This window comes from Tauraco erythrolophus, chromosome 21 (genome assembly GCF_009769465.1).
Source record: "Tauraco erythrolophus isolate bTauEry1 chromosome 21, bTauEry1.pri, whole genome shotgun sequence".
Classification (NCBI taxonomy): Eukaryota; Metazoa; Chordata; class Aves; order Musophagiformes; family Musophagidae; genus Tauraco; species Tauraco erythrolophus.
Genome location: NC_141485.1, coordinates 10,205,770 through 10,223,926, shown reverse-complemented (window position 1 = coordinate 10,223,926; position 18,157 = coordinate 10,205,770). Strand labels below are relative to the sequence as shown.

General features: G+C 43.2%; 1 protein-coding gene across 4 annotated transcripts in view; it reads right to left on the bottom strand.

Annotated features, from left to right (window-relative positions):
- AUTS2 (activator of transcription and developmental regulator AUTS2) overlaps positions 1-18,157 on the bottom strand; it is a 794,956-nt gene that overhangs the window by 192,962 nt on the left and 583,837 nt on the right. The window lies entirely within an intron of this gene.

Here is an 18,157-nt window from a genome sequence, read left to right as displayed (position 1 = left end):
CATCTTGCAACGAAAGTCCTCCCCCTCCTTAGTGCATACAAATCTCACAATCAGTCTCGAAAGCCTGAATTTTGCTCGTGCTTGGTGAAGTCGGTGTGAATGGCCAGTGCTTCATAGCACACAGAATCTGCCTGTTAGTAACCTCAGATGACCCGGAAAGACTAAAGAACAATCCTGCGTGTTTTCATACACTCTGATTTTTACATCAGTTGAAATCCTAGGAATCATATAGGTATTTTTAAATACAATGGAGATCATCAGTTGAAAAAAAGAAAAATAAAAAACCCTCAAGGAATTCAAACTCGACATAATATGTGATAATAAGGCAGTTATTGTGAAGGGCTCTCTAATCGTGTATTTATTCACCTGCTCCCCATTAGGCAGATCTGTTAAACCAGCACTTTGTCCATCAGCACTTGAGTGTTTAAAGCTGAGTATGCCTCTTTCATAATTGCTGGCACCAGCGAAAGCCAAATCCTGAAACCTCTCTGAACGGGACTCGCATTGTCAAGCACGCCTGAGAGATTCCTGCCGCGCTCAGCTGTCAGAGATGCCACAGCCTCGCCACGAGTTCACCTGACAGAAGTCATAAGGAAAGACAGTGTAAAACCAGGGAAAAAAAAAAAACAAAAGGAAAAGAAAAAACCAGAGGGAGTGGAGGAACGCAGGAAGGGTCAATCCTCACCTGATACTTTCCTCTCCTCCTCACTTTATAAAGTTAAATGCTATCTGAGATTTATTGCTGTGAAAAGGAAAGTTAACCACATAATCAATAAAAAAAAATCCAATTACAGTCTATGGTGGAGCACCATTCCATGTAATAAAAGTCTCACTTACAAGGATCTTTACCTACTTGGTAGCTCAGTTATGCAGTGGATATTAAGTCACACGGCCATGAACATGAAACCAGCGGCGCCGGACTGGGCTTGCCTGCACTGCAAAAGCAGTGAACGTTTTCCTACCGGTGGGAAGAAAAAAGGCACAGACACAGCAATAAAGTCTTACTTGAACCTACTAAATCAGCTCCCAACAAGCACCACTGAGTGTTGACCAGCCTCCCCAGCAAGACAGGTCGTTACAGTGCTACTATCCTCCCTGGAAAAGCATTTCTCTTAGCTTAGGTGATTCTTTTCAAGGCACGTAGAGCTATTTCTCCCTTTCTTTCCATTAGCCACCATTCATCCAGGTGGGAGCTTTTGCCACCTCTAAGAAGTATTCCCACAAAACCCATCGACTTTGTCTCAGACACTCAGACACTCCATATTGCAATTGGAAGCCTGTGATACGATAGATTTGGGGGGGAAAGCGCGCAGCTGTAAACCAGAGGAGAAAGCATAACTACTTCATTGGCAGAGCACAGAATGGCTTTGTAGATTTTAAACCTGGCTTTGTCCCTGTTTAACACAGGACACCAGGGAAGCCACAGCATATCTCAGTTCTTCCACTTGCAACAGAAGGATGAGACTATCAGCGTACTTTAGTTAAATAATTTCATATCTGTGAAAAAAATGCATCATGGTATCATGTCATGAAGAATATTTTTAAATGCTGGAAGCATCAGGCCATGGTTTCATATTCGTTACTGTAGAATGACCACTCTGCCGTATCTTCTGGCAATGCATATTTTATTTGAATTGGGCGGGAACAAGCTGGCAAGAAATACTTTTGTTCCTATCTTGGCTGTGGGGGGAAACGTGAAGCCTGATCCATGGTGAAATCAGGATGACAACACTTGATCCAGCACGCAGTCCTCCAGGATAAAGTTATCTCTTTAATTTTTTTTATTACATTTGAGTCCGCAGGGTTTCTAATACATTAGCGCTTTGTGTCATATGACCATGGATTTTTTAAAATCCAAAATTAAGCACCTAAACCAAGATTTACCTTCCATGGAACCACTATCTTAGTTCTTCTTGACCTGATAGAAAGAGTATCAGTGCTGGAATAACCTACATCTGACATAACCTTGTGTTTCAGCAGTACAATACGAAAGTTAAATTTGTGACTTCCCATGAAGTCACTAGAGAGAGAAGGTTGTTCACACCATATGATGATACAAGAAAAAATGTGACATGTGTAAGAGAAAACTCCTGCTAAAACATGCAGAGCAGAGATGTGAGGAAGCAACACGAGCCTTCACAGTAGTTTTAGCATCACAAGGCATCTCTGAGCATGTCAGACTAGAGGAACTCTAGCATGAAACTAGAGTTTTAAACTGGGTAACACCTGAAATTAAATGGATCTGCTTTCAGTTACACCAGTAACAAGCAGTGGCAGGTTCCTCACCGTGGAAGAGACCAGAAGCATTGCTTCTGCCCCAGCTCAGAAGAGCAAGGTCGAGACAGCAGAGCAACAGCACTCCCTGTGAGACGGGCCAGAGACTGGAGGGTACAACCGCCCGCTGCCACGTGCTGATGTTCAAAGCCGTGAGACGTGCACGCCGAGCAGCATGCCACCGTTGTTACACCCTGCTTCTCGGCAGGACACGATGTGTCACACAGGCACACCCTCGGAGTTTAAAAGGCCAAGACAAGAGAAAGAGAAAGCAGCATTCTCATTTTAGAAATAGTAAAAGGAGAGACTCATCCTTGTGGGAGTTTTGCCCTTTAACTCCATTTCGTTTCTATGGGAATTGGCACCTCAATAATTCTGAGAGTCTCGCCTTGATTTATCTGCATCACACAGATGCTGGGGCAGACCCAGGAGTCCAACCAAGGCTATGAATTTCAGTCCAGTGCCTCCCATTCAATGGCACTTTTTCCTCAAGGGCCTTTAAAGATGCAACACGCTTGTACAAAGTGACACGAACGAAGCTAAATCTTGAAAGGGTTTTGAAACTTAGACTGGTGGAGTCACCTAATGATGATCCCTGCCTGAAACTGGCTCCTAGTTTCTTCATTGATCATCTATTTGGTTGGGGTTTGTTCTTAAAGATTCGCCTGGACCAGCTGCAACAAGCAAAGGTGTTGTGGACAGGAGGAAAGTATGAATTCTTTTCTGGGTTTTAGTCTAATCTCCTCTAGTCTAGTTTAAGCGGTAAAGAGAAGGCAATTGCCAAAACCAAAGCAATCCTTCTTATCTTTTCATATGTGTTGTATCCCCCAGTACCCCTGTTGCAAATGGTTCATGGCTAATGGGGTAACAAGAGAGGTGTCTGTCTTAGCATACATCAGTCACTGGTATCAATCAATGGCTACTGCTGGACCATTTTACAGAATTACTTCTACTAGTGGTGGATTGTTCATGGAAAACAACAGATTTTTCATATTGAGCCATTGCATCTGTGCTTTGAAGCTACATCGAGGGGAACAAAGAAAACAAAACCCACTCCAGAGGCAATCTGTCTTGCCTTTGAAATTCACTCCTGTTTTTATTGCTGTCTCTAGACTGCTGTGGTCCCACCAGACTCAACTTCAGCTCGCTGCTGACCACACTGCCTGCACGCTGGCTTGCAGGTGGAAGAGCATCTCTCTTGCTTTGCAAGTGCTTTCAATGGAAATTCCTTGAATGTAATGGTTTCTCCAGTCTGGAGGAGTGTGGTTACCAGCTAATACCCTCCAGAAGTGGGGAGAAGAAGGAAGGGAGTGACAGTCTTGAGGCATAATCCAGACATTAGGCAGAAGCAGCGCTACAGCAGGACAAGGCTGCTATCTACTACGGTCTTCCACAAAACCTCAGGTCGTGTCTTCTGCCTTTCTCCTGGGCAGCTCTGCAGAAAGCAGCAGCAGCACCTTGGCAGCTACCGATAGCCAGCTCAGCCTTCCTCTGTCCTGATGCAACTACAGGCTGGGGCTCTCCCTGGATTTTCTGAGCGGAACAGATGCCGTGGGTCAGGTGAGCAATGCTGACTCTCACGAGACAAACTCAGTACCATTTTGCAGGCTGGATATAGCCCACAGACCTCCATTCTGAAATGCCTGAAGCAACAGATGGTACACGATGCACAGGGATCAGTGAGATAAGATTAATACATGGAGCTCATCTAGAGAAGAATAGTCCTGCATGTTCTTGACAAGATCCAAAAAACCATGCAAGATGGACCTCAGCCCCTGTGCTAGGACCCATCAAAGCAAAGACAGGGAGGCTACTGAGTCTGTTAGAAGACGAGAGGAGTAAGAGAAGTCTTGGATAAACTTTGCTGGACACAACAGCTGGTTAAGAGAAGGGGAGGTGAAGACTGGGGACACATGGCAGCTCCATCCATGCTCTCGTTGGGCTGAACCCATTCCTCACTCCATCTCACCCTGCCAGTCAAAGCTGCCTTGGGTTTAATAACTGCCAAAAGCACGGAATCTGTGTCTTCTTTGCACTTCTTGGCAGCGTTCTTGGATGCAAACATTAGCACTTTAGCCTAACCCAATTAATGCCTAGTGTTCAGTCACAGCACTGATTAACATGTTGTTCACAGCGATTAAAACATTTCTTCTCGATTTCCATACAGTTAAATGCTTGGAAGAGAGATCCAGTTAATGGGATACAGGCAAGGTTGCAAATTGTGGCTGTCACACTTGGGGAGGGGAAGGAAAAACTCCAGCCTTTTTTCCTGCTTCTTCCTCTTCTTTTAGAGTTGCTAATTAAGGGCTGACTTTTTGGGCAGAGAAAGAGGGGGGTGGAGGATGGGGAAAAGGAACTTTAGGTAATTGAAAGAATCCAATTCATGCAAGCGCCCGACTGGTTCTAACCTACATCATTAAAGCTGCCAGCTAACAAACATCAAACACAGGCCAGTATTAATGAAGCAGATGTATTAATTTCCGATTTCTGAGAAAATGAAGCAACTGGCTGGCTTGCTGGCTTCCTCTGTCTCTCACTCCCCCTCTCTCGCTCTCCCCATCTGACAGCACTATTAATGATCTTTAATGCCCCACAGGCACTAATGGGTCCCGCTGGGAGTCCAGAAATACTGCAATTTGTATTGAGGATTTAGACATAACAAAAAAAAAAAAAAAAAAAAAAAAAAAAGAGCCCTCTGCTCTGGGGAGCAGGCGCTTGATCAGTCGTTTCCCCCTGTGGAATAGCACAACAGAATAATAAATGACAGCTCTGCGATTAAATCAAGCCTTCTGCTTTAAGTGCCAGAGAGTGTGTGATTGTCACTAACAATCTACCGCTTGTTAACACCGCTGGGGCATAAGCAAACAGCAGTCAACACTCCCCCCCAGTGAAGGCGGTCTACCTATTACTTCATTTATATAGCTATCTGTCCTGAGGGGAAGCAATTCCCTGTAGGTGTGGGTTGGGGGGGTTGTTATTGTTATTGTTTTTAAATAACTTTTGTTATTCATGTATTGAAAACCTGAAGGGAAAAGTAGGGGGGAGAAGCCATCTGCTGCCACTTTCAATCAGGCAATTACTCCCAGCCGTGTCGAGCGCGGGACGTGCAGGGATACCCCCCAGATACCCCCCTGGCGGCGGGAGCTGTGCCCACACCATGCCAGGGCCAGGCACGGCTGCCCCAAACTGCCCCCTCTAAACAGTGAAAATAAAGGGATGTATCTCCCTCCCAGCAGCCTGGCAAAGCAAACCAAAAGCTACCTGATTTTTGCAGTGGTCACAGCAATCCTTTTGTGTTGCTGAGTTAAGGACAAATTGGTTTCTCTGCCTTTTCCCCCTCATCCCGTGTCAATCCGTTAAGGTTTAGATTCTGCTCGTTTTACCCGGCAAGGAAAACACAATGGCCCCGGGACTGAGGCTCTGCGTTTGGCCATGGATACTCAGAGAGGCAACACACAGACCAAAACCGACCTGGATGGTACAATATATATGGTACAATATATAGCCAGAGACCGAGGACCTGCTCCCATTCAAGTCAATCCCCAAACTCCCACCGAGTTCAAAGGCAGCAAGACTGAGCCCCCAGGCTGCTTCTGAATGTGCCAATAGCATGAATTATCTGAGCAGGATAATTATTTTTCTTAGCCAAGAGGCAAGGTATTCTGTCTCCCTGATACAAACTTTAAATATTACCCTGCTGTTTCATTTAGGTGGAGACCAAAGAAAGGCACAACAGCTTATCATCATGGAGTTTTATGTTCAAATGGAAATATATCAGGGATAAGTTTTAACTCTGACATCAGCTGTCCAGACATTTTCATAACACCAATAACATTTGGAATTTCATCTATGAAATTACTCATATCTTAAGCATTTTAGATTTATGGTTTAGACATAAAGAGACTTTTTGACTTCATCCAACAGAACAAAGCAACAGATGGAGAGGAGGGCTGGGCAATAAAAAAAAAAAAAATAGAAAAAATCAGGAACATCAACTTTACCCAAAACAAGCCCTTAAAAATTGGCCTTCATATTTGCCTCCAGATGAAATGGAGATACTGTTACATACAATTTAACTATAAATTACTTCTAGATGATTAATGGAATGAGTAAGAGTTTTGGTTTTAAATACTGCTACTTGAATCTCTTTTAACTTCATAAACAGGCTGTTAATTTGACAAAGCAGATTGGTGCCCGAACCTTCTATGTGCTAACACACACACACAGAGCCATTTATTATGTTTCTCCTCTGCTCTCAGAGTTAGGCAAAATACCCTGAAGACCTATAATAAACTCATGATTTCTTGGAGGAACAATTTAGGTTATTTTTAAATGTAGATCTTAAAAGTTGTAGGATTACTGGATGGGAAGATATCAATCAAGTGATTGAAAATGTCCATTCTCCTTAAGTGAGTGATGGATCTTCTTTCTTCTTGCCTGTCTTCTTCTCTTTTCTGTGTCAGTCTTACAGCCAGGCTGCTATTCACACTTCATTCACAATCCTCTGTACCTATAATCTCTGTTATTTTGCTGTCGACTCCTCATGCCTCATTAGGCATGTTTGACACCTGCACCTAATACCTTTTCACTAGCAATGCAGGACAGCTTTTGACAAGAACAGATATTTTTCCACAATAGCTTTAAAGAAGGTCTTCGAGTGTGTACCTTGTGCATTTTATGGGGTTAATGTGATTTCTCCCCCTTATTCAATAAACTTACATCTTATTCCACTCTCCTTGTTAGACACAACTGAATTTTCTTTGTCATGGTTAAAAGCACGTGTGCACATGTCTGTGCGAGGGTAAAACAGCACGAGCAAAGCAGTAATTTGGGCCAACGGGGCCTGCATTAAGTACCTAAATCAACGCCAATGTGTGCACATCTACGTATCTATTTTAAAACAATATAAACCTAATTAACATGATAGCTTTTCTATATATAGGGATAGATGACATTGCTCCTACAAGAAAACCATCCTATTAATTAGGCTTGGACTACTTAAAATAGAGTATGAAATTACTAGAATTCTCGGACTAATAGATTACTGTACCACTCAAGAGCATGAAACTAATTCTTTTGGGACTGTAACTTCATTTGTTAAAGTGCAATGAATAGTTGCTCAATGTCATAAATGAGTTAAAATCATTCTAAAAGCTACAGGGTCACAAAAAGTCAAACATGATCCCACGTGCCCCTCATTTCGTAAGGTTAGCGCCGGTCACAGAACATCCCGCTGGGAAGTAACACCCCAAAACAAACGGTGTACACGAGCTGTCTTAGGCTCTTCTGTTATCTTGTGCTATGGCTTGGGGAAGATGGGGAGCTGGACACACCTAAATCAGCCTCACCAAAGAAATTCCTGCAGGTAATAGTAAATAGAAAAAAAGCCTGGAGGAATCAGTATGAGGCTATTACTTATGCCCATGACAATAATGACTAAAGTACAAGGATAAAGGGGTATTCCTCTCTCAACTGGTGGTTTTTTTTTTTTTTCATTGCTTATTAGAATGAAAACTGCGAAGGGTAGCTTGGTTTTGGCTTGGCTCTTTTCACCTGCAATTGAGCAAAACTGGAACTGATTTCTTCAACAATATTCAGTCTATCTGTCAAAATACAGCTCTGTTTGTACTGTAAAAACTAAGTAAAACCAACCCAGTGCTACAGGGAGATGTATTCTACTCTGTATTCTGAGAGACATAGATTTGCTGGTACCTTCCCTAACGCAGGTTGGGGTGCTCTACCTGGGGGAATGAGGGCACATTTTTCAGAAATAGCAATTTCAGTAGATGCCAAATAAAATTTTCCTGGAGCTGTTTTGCAGTTCTCTTTGGTCCATTAGAGCAGCCGAAAGGAGTCAACAGAAAAGCAGACTGAGCACCTTCCAGCATCCTCCGAACTTGGACCAAGGGATACACATCTTTTTTATTTACTTTTAAATTATAGTGCTCCAGTAGATGTTTAATTTCTCTTTCCAGTTCAATGCCAAGGTAAATGTGAGGAAAGGTGGAAATGGCAACTTTATAATAATAACAACAAAAATAATAATGCACAGGAATCAAACATAACGATTCCAGCACAGTCCCCCTGCGCTCCGTGTGCCTGGGCCTTTAGAAGACCTCCCTTGCTATGTTCCTATACAAAGGAAACTATCTGCTTCCCACATCTGGCATTATATTTGACTGTCCTCACATTAAAATTAAATTCTGATAAAAATGGGCATAAAGGCGAAAGGGTTAGTAGGAAACAGTTCGCAGCAGTATTGATGAGAACAGCTTGCAGCTGGAAGCCTGAGATAACACAGTTTGTCAGAACACTGTCACACAGCTGCCTGCATAATGAGGGAAGGAAAAAAAAAAAATGCTCTTTCATTTGTTATCAGTAGAAATCTCTAAAAGAGATGCATCATTTAGAAGTAGCCTGACTAATGGTCAAGTTCTGCAGGGATGCAGATGGGATGTGGAAAATATTCCCCACCAGCAAAGCCCTAGGCTCTATCATCCTTAGCAACTCGCATGCTGCTGCCAATGTGAGTGGACAGGCCAGTGAGTAACTTTTTCTGTATAAAACAGGATTTCAGAGGCTGAGCTGGGGTTTTAAATGTGGCAGTGGTAAAATCCAGTTGTTAAAAGTGATTGTGTTAGAACTGTCACCCTCATGCCTCTCTTTAAAAAAGCTACACACTTAGGGCACCGAGTCTTTCTTCAATTAGGATTAACTCATACCAGCGCAACTGCAGTATTTATAGGTATTTATAAGTATTTATATAGTATTTATAAGTATTTATTAGGAGCAACTGCTCCTAATTTATACTGCTGGCAGAAAAGACTCACACCCATAAATCTTTTGAAATACCTAAGGCACATTCTTGCAATGTATAAATTTATTTGGTGTTAAAAATTGTTTTAAAGCACCACTTTTCAATTCTTTTCCAAGAAGCAGCAGTACCCCAGCCACCCTTTTAGGTGGATCAGTATGGGAAATGAGGAGGATGCACCATAGTAGCTGTTGAACCAAGGGTCCATCTAGCCCAGTATCCTGTTCAGGCTACTGGAAGATGGCATCCACCCAAAGGCACCTACCACTAACCTGTTCATCAGGAGAGTTTCTTCTGATGCCCACTACTCTGATGACACTCAGTCTGTTAGACTCCCAAAGGCAAAACAAAGTCTTTAAACAGACTTCTACCAAAAATAGTTTCTTTTGATGCACCATCATCAAGTTTCTTTTGATGCACCTTGACATCAAGGCGAGATGTCAAACAGAAAAACATCTCACCAATTTATTGCTCTCAGAAGTCAGATGTCTGGATACAAAGTTTGAACTGATCCAAATATTTCTGTGTGCCAGTTCAAGCTGTTTGTGCAATGTCACAAGAAATAACCCGACGCTCAGCGCACCTGCAGCAGGGGTGGAAGAGTAGGAACGGCAAAGGAGAGCACAGACTTTCCTGACTTCCAACAGCAAGATGAATTGCAACTTGTTAAACTGGTTTTGACAGGTAAAACTGGGTACATAAGACACAAAGGAGAGAGGACATGGCACCAAAGACACCAAATATTGATTGTGACCTTTTACAGAGGAACACTTCCACTGTGCGAGTAAGTTGTCTATGTAGTTAAAAGGCCAAGCAACACTGAAGGTATTTTTTCTTCCCCTTGCCAAATGTTAATTTGCACTCAACGATTCACAGGGACTTTACAAGGATCACAGCCTTCCATGGAAATCTCCTTCATACCTCCACTGAATTGTGAAAAACAGTTTTTATGATTTAAAGGGAGTCAGATGTATTATTTCTTCTGTCTCTCTCTATTTCTAAAGACATCAGAGATGGTTAGGTGATTTTGATGTGTCTCTCCCCTCTCTTTACATTCCTCATGTGTTGCTCATTTTCTCCATTCCATTTGGGTTACAAGCCATCCTCTGTCATGTCCTGTTTCATGATCCTTTACCCTTGTACTCCGTGTTGCTGTTTCACTTCAAAGGGGGTTTCTGTCTCACAGAGGAGAGAAACAAGGGCATCTCCAGACAACACTGCACTGATCTACAAAGCTGCTTCTACAGCAGAAGAAACCTTGTCCTATTCATACATGCCACATTAGCTTCTGCAAACACAGGAATAACAAATGTCTCTTACTTTGGAAGGCTTTTTTCCTTGCTGTCTTTCCAGACTTCTTGAAAGACAGATATAGAGTTGAATTAATTTTATTTGTTTACAATTTTGAGGTTTGAAGCAATACATTTGACAAAAGAGAAATTAAGAGGAAAAATAGGAAAATGGCACATTAAAATAGGAAAATGGAATGACTAAAATTGACAGCGGTTAAAGAATGACGCTTTGAAAGCAAAAGAAACACAAGCTTCATATTAAAGGGAGGCAAAATTAATACACATTCTAAACCACTGAAATACCAATACAAAGTTCCTCTCCTTTCAATCAAATCCTGCAAAAACTTCCATGTAAGTCCCTAATCCATGATATCCACCAGATTTTTGCACTTTCCTTTACCATGAATGATGCCCTGACTCTACAGTACCTTCTACTATTACACTTCTGGACAGAGCTATGCCAGCTGTAAGAACAGTTTTAGAGTGTTTTATGAAAAAGAAGATGATACCATGTGAATCCACACAAAGGTTGACCCCCCAAATTCCTTCCACCATCGATTCCACCCTCTACAGCCTGTGCCCAACCATCCATACAGTACCCTGCAGTTTCAGAGAAAACCCTGCACACTCAGTACCTCTGCCTCTGGGTTTGCCTTTACTTATAGACCTGATGGAGGAAGCAGGGTGGAGAAATCAGGAACTGGGAAATGTGACTTTGCTTCTGCTGCTGTTGAGCTTTAGGTCTCCTCACACAGGTACGCTCCAAAGGAAGAGCAAGAAGGGAGATCTGGAAGGTATGTGCCAAAAGTGTTATTTTGGCCTGGAGCAGGGTGCTGAGGACACAGCACTGCTGGAGGCTTTCTGAAGAGTCAGCAGATATGGCCTTTCCAGCACAGCCATGCCCTGCACCATCTCCTGAACCAGAAGGTCCAAGGGCAACATGACACCTGGAGCTCCTTAAGACTTTATGAGCTACTGTCCTGGGCATGCTTCATTCACATGGAATTTCCATCCATTAACTCTGAGGAGTGCTTTCTCTCCTTGGCTAGCGTAGCACTTGTTAAGATCACAGGGGCAAGCTGAACTGCGTGTAGGTGTGATTTAATGCTCCAGCGAGCTCTAGCACTCACTCAGCCCCTCATCTGAGAACAGATACGCCCGTTTTCTCCTTGTGACGCTGATGCATGTTGCCTTTGGAACCAAATGTGTGGAAATGGAATGACATGAAAGGAAGGGCATACAATTATCAACATGTATTTTATTTTTTGTTAAAGATGATATCTAGGAGTTTAATCAACTTTCTGCACCAATAATATAATCCACCCGTAAAATACCTGCTGAGCATTGCAATCTGGTGGCCACCAGCAGCTCCAGGCAGCCCTTGGTTGAACACAGGGCAGCAGAGAGGCAGGACCACGATGGTAAGACTGCACTTTGGCTGCGTGCAGGGAGAGCTGCAGAGCATCAGGGAGAGGTTGTTCTTCCTTGCAACTCCCTGAGGGTCACAGATTAGGAAAATGGATGCCAGATAAACTCTAGATCACCTTTTTTTTTTTTTTTTTTCCTATGCTACTGTACCTACTACTGACATTTGTCAAAACTGGTCTGGGAAAAGCAAAGATTGTCATAATGCTGGTGAATCTACAGAGTCTGAACAGCAACCTGTCCTCTCTTCACCTGATTTTCAGCAGTAAGCACAGAGGTGTTAGCATCTAAAGCTTGTTTGCACAACCTGTGTGACACCACACCTTCACATCTCTGCCCTTCCTGCTTCGCGGCAAAATAAATCATCTCCTCAAAACGTCCCCACCTATGGCTGGAGGCAGACAGGTTCTGTGCCACTCCACAGCTGGCTCCTGCGGCAGCAGAAACTTCTCACAGCTCCAAGTTACCTTGGCAGCCATGATTTACAACAGTATTTCAGTGAATCTAATCAGAAGTGTGAATACTCCCCTCCTATCTGGCACACATCGTTGGCGTTCTAATTATTCACACATTTTGGCAAGCATTATGGTGTTCCCCTACCAAGCTCCTAATCCCTGCAGATCAGTTAAAATAAATGAAAGAGAGAATCAAAAGGCACTTAAAAATTCAACGGTTCTCTAAATGGGTTTGAACAGGCTCCAGATTATCAGTGGTTGCAGTTGACTAGCACTTAAAATTAGGCCCTCCTTCTCCTACACACCTCACATTTCCCCTTCTCATTTAAAGGAACTGTCTGCTACTGGGAATCCTGGATGTACCAAAACATCTAAAGGAGTAAAAAAGGAAAATATATGCGTATCACCTACATTCAGCATACACTGCAAACTTTGAGATTTGTAATCTGGATTTTAAGCTATTAACTGCAACGAGAACAGATCACAACATGGAAAACAATTATAGAACGTGCTAATTCAGGGAAGCGTGGTAACAACCCAAGTTTGCCTTTTGTTATTTCTGTGTGGGAGAAATGCCCCAACACCAGGGAACGAGTTGCTGTCTCACAAAAGAAACACAACAAGGAGCCCTAGCCCTCTCTGAAAGTCACGCCAACACGGGTGCAAGTCCTGCTCTCCGGCCGGCCCTTCGCCCAGCGCCGCGCCAGGAAAGCGCGCTGTGTCTGCAGGTCACCCAGCAGTTATTTCTCTCCAGCCACTGGAGCCAGCGCTACCCTTCGGCCTCACCCTCGCAGCCCCTCGCTCCTCCCTACATACAATTTTCTGCTCCAGCTGCTCTCCGTGACCCAGTAAGCAGAACTGGGAATAAACTATAACCTCTCCACTTCAGGTAGTTTAGCATTTAGGTCTCCAAGCCAGTTTTTTGGCTGGACCTACCGTCACTCACACACACAGATACTTGCACTGCCATATTTTTATATTTCACCAAGTTATTTTTCAGCCAGCTATTTATGAGAGAAAAGACTGCTTTATGCTGTGCAGTTCTTTCCCTTCTGCCTCACTCGCTCCCAGGTGCCTTGTATAACCGTGATGCTTTTGTGACCGCACCGGCATCATACCAATAAAACCAGCACCCACACGTGTCTATTTATTACAGACTCCAACCATTTCAGTACCTCTGTATTCTGAGGAAACACCAAAGGAGTAAAAATGTGGATGTTTCACACGTATGAAATAATGCAGGACAGGTCAGCACCTCGAAATGACTCTTTCTTACGTGTCACCGTGGAAACGGGCCAAGATAAATCTCCACATCACTAACAACAGGGGTCTCGGAGTGACACTCATAGTGAAATGCAGAACTAGAAGCAAAGGGGAAAATGCTAACAAACACATATGTGAACAAGATACTAGTAAAAAGGATGTTTTCATCCTTTTGTGTAGTCTGCAACGAGAGACTAATTCTTATTTGGTGTAAATCAATATAGTATCATTAAGCTCATTAGGATTTTGCAGATTCACATTGAGGGAAGAGCTGTATGGTATTGTTCTTGGCTTCCATTTGTTAGGAGAGATGAAAATAGCTGGCCATGCATCAGTAAGACAGCAGTTCTAGTTCACTGGTGGCTACAAACCTGTTCTAGATGACAGGAAAGAAGGAAAGCAAAAAAAATGGAAAGACAAAGTCATGGAGAGGGGAAAATGCAAGTGAAAGAATGACACACAGTGTCCGAGGGCTTTTCCCATGTGCACGATTTTCTCAGAGCTCTCACAAGATGGCCCTTTTGTCTGGCAGTTCTAGTTCAACGTACCCACCCAATGACAAAAAGTTACTTGCATAAATGTTATTTTCTTGAAAGCTCCAACTCTTTGCAATCATATATTAATATATCCATACATATTCACAAGTAATTTAATTACAAGGTCGAATACTGTTGGCTTCATCTAATTTTCAGGCTTCCATGTACATATTTCAATCAACTATTTTCCATTTTTAACATTATTTTTTAATACTCATCAGAGGTCCATTTTGTTAGGCACAGTATAGCTGGAGCATTAAAGAAGAGGCTTGAGCCACTGAAGACTTTATAGATAAGGCCCAATAACACAATTTTATGAAGCCTATAGCCCAGATCTAAGACAGAAGTATACACTTGCAGAATCTGGGCTGACTTTAACGAAAAGAAAAGCCAGGGAATGACGTGGGGACAAGGAAGAAGTGGCAATAGTTATAGGTAAAGCACACAGAGGGAGCAAGTTTCCGTTATTGTTACCTAAAGGTTCCATCTTTGTCATCTTTCTGGTCTTATTCAAGTATAACATCCTACTGTTTTAAAGCAGAGTGCAGTTGTGAAGAAAGTAATTTCTTTTTCTTTCGTTTTCAAAACCAAATTACACTATTTGTCCTCTTACCGCTTCTGTAAGGCCAGTAAAAAACCATGAAGCTGGTGTATGTTCCACATTGTCCGCTCTGGTTAACACTAAAGTCTGTGATTGAGTGTTCACAGATCTGGTTTGAATTATTGCAGAACAACATTCCTCATTTATGAGCACAGTCAAAACATTAACAGGATTTAAATTTTCTTTTCAAGATGCACTCAATTTTAGTAGACCAATTCATAAACTCTTTTTGGACTGATTTAAGATTGTTAGCAACCAACCAAAGTTATGTAGAACACATCTGTATTACGATTGAACCTAAATAAATTTCTATATAAGATACATTAATGATTGTATTCATACGGCGGCTCAAAGTGTTTCACAAATATTGATGAATTAAAGCCTCATGACAGACTTCTAAGAAGGACAATGTTAACATACCCTGTTTACAGATGGAACTGTAAACTCCGTCAAGAGATATTCAGGGACTAACTGATTTGCTTAGGGTCAGAAAGTCACCAATAGCACCCTGGGGTCACACGCCGCTGCCCTCGTCAAAACACACCATTCACGTTATGAGCCATCAGCCAGAAATGCAAACATTCATAAACCCTGACTTTGCTCCATGACATAACCATGGTATTTACAGGCTAGAAGAATGAAAGGTCTGCTCTTGTTTTTCCTCATCACATCCCATTTAGTCTGAAAATGAGAACGAAAAAGAAATAAACACAACAAATGAATAAATAAGCACATAAATTTGACCTGCTGAATGGCAGTTGGCTTTATTTATATTCTCTGTGCCAGAAACAATGGCAGCCTATTATTTGCCCTTCAATATGATAAATGTATGTAAACTGAAGAAGTCTATAGCTCATAACGGATAACGGTTTGTACCTTTAGTGTCTTAAAGCAAGGCAACTCTATGCCATAAACGATCCCGTGTCTAGCAATAATGTTACATTACACGTTCTCAGGGAGAAAAGAGAAGAGGAGGGGAAGGAAAGAAAAATCTCTTGCCATTTGACTAAAAAATGCAAAAGTTATTGTAATGTATCATTAGATGCATTGCAATGTCCAGCGAGTCTGAGGGATTCTGGGATTTCTCTCAGTAGCTGACAAAACACAAACAACAAACAAAATCATATTGCTGGACTGGATGTAGGGTATTGCCACCAAATACGCGTTTCTTTATCAGATGTTTCTTACCCCTTTACTTTTACTTTGTATTTTCTTTGGTTATCTGTGCACATCCAGATGTGTTTTTTAAATGGTGGTGGTTGTTTATGAAGTCTTAGATGGCCAAGAGCCTTCTCTAGGGAAGAAAATGAGTGTCACCATCCCAAAACACCTCCACGCAGAGCTGCTCACACCAGTCGCCCCGACTATATGCCTCAAACAGGCAAAGGATGCTAAAACAGAGAGAAATGAACTCTAGTCATGGCAAAAGCTGCTAAGAGACTTACAAAACTCACCTAAGAACAAACTTCCGAGTGGCTGGCGTGAATCCTGGCCTGGTATAAGCTGAAACCACAGGAGGAAATCAAACATCTGGGTCGCGTGCAGTCTGAATCTATGAACCTGTGTTATTTCAGGCAATCTTTACAATTTAGAGATCCTACATGAAACTCAAGGCAATGCACCTACTATTGCATGGCAGGAAGGTAACGGATTGAGCACAAAACCCCTCAAAGGTTCTTCCAGACAAAACCCATTTTTAAGGAGAGACCCTGGGACATGGTATCTCCTACAGATTGCAAAACTCAAACCAACACAATCTAAGTCTCCATATAGCTCGGTCACAACCCAGAACCAGATTCCATGATGCTGGGAGAGGGACATACTCAATGATCTCCTCTGATCTGCTCGAGGACAGTTACACTTGAATCTCTAACTTTGCACGTTGCAAGGGCACCACAGGACCTTCACGTTGTGCGGTGGCAGCAATCGAACCTCTCTTAGGGCAGAGCTTTGTGAAAGATCATCAGCGCAAGAATCCCTTCACCTGTCACACCAGTGGTATCCAACCGCTCCACGCTAAACAAATGGGCTTGATCACAAGCCGCAGATTTAAAACACTGCTTGCCTTTTATTCTACGTGGGATTTTCTTTTCTTCTTTTTTAACTTAGCGAATGCCACGGCGCACTCTCATTTTCGATTTTAATGGCTAAAGATATGCACGCAAAAAGCATCCTAATTACTGCTTTCCTGGCAGACACAGCCATTTCCTTGTGTTTTTATTGCCATTAGTTTTCCTCACCGATTTATCCTTAGCTACTCTCTTTGCATCTCCCTCACCTCCCCTGAGCCCTTTCCTCCTCGCTTCTCAAGACTTGTCAGCACGCCTCCAATCCCCAGGAGAGATTGAAGGCCTTGTAAAACCCACTGCGCAAACAAGCATTCCTGTTCATTTATCACATTTAGCATGCGCACTTCCACACTCATCAAAACCAAGCCTGAGCTCGCTAAGTCATTTCCCTCTCCCAATTACAAATTAGTCCATTAGGCTGTCTGCAGTAGGCCCTCTGTTGCATCTTGGTAATGGCTTCTGAGATTTCCATCATAATCGTAATGGCTCCCTGTGCAGCCATGAGGGCAGATGGAGGCCGCTCGTGGGTAATGAGGTATCACACTACCAAAGGGCACAGCTCTGGGCTCATTATTTAGTCTTGGCTGTTTTGTGAAAACAACAACAAAGGTAAAATGCTGAAGGGAACACTTTAGCATATTAAATTAACACTTCTTGAAATTTCTCTCTGTAAACATGCCATATTTTTTCTTTATGAAACATCCCATGTGTCTGAGCGTGTGACGTGAGGACGAGGGAGGAGGGGAAAAGGGACCACGGAGACGGCGCGTGCTGCCGCGTCCTCACCGCGCGCAGAAAGCCTCTCCCCGCGGGCGCCGCAGACGCCGAGCTGGGGGACGTGAGGACAGCCCTGCAGACATGACTGGCCACGGGGCTGACCGAGGGCTCGACACGTGGAGCCTTTTCCTACCACCCAGCCTGCGGGTTCACATGGGAGCTGCTTAGCACCCACCACTTCAGGTTATCTGAGCTGCCTCTGAAGGCGACGTCTCCAAGGGCTGTATCCACCGGGCAGGTGAATTGGTTGGACTGTCTGCGTCCAATTGCTGCTTCTGGGACTTGGCACTGTGGCTGCTCCTTCCACAACAGCAGCCGAGGCCAGATCATATCTCACATGCCCAAAGCTGTGATCATTCCCCCCAGTGGAGATGGCACCCTAAGAAAACCAGCGAGTGAAACCTTGTTAGACCACCCTTCGCCTACCTCCACCTCCAGCCGCAGTGGCCCGAGAGTCTCTGCCCGGAGGGGTGGGCACAGCATGGAGGGACGCGGGGCCTGGCAGCCAAGTAACTTATTTCAGAGAGAAACAACGTTTAAGACAAGCAGGTTAAAATCAATATCAATTAGACACTCTTTGAACATTGCTGCTCTTTTTAGATTTTGTGTATTGGATGTGAACTGTTGCTAATTTGACTTTGTTCCCAGTGG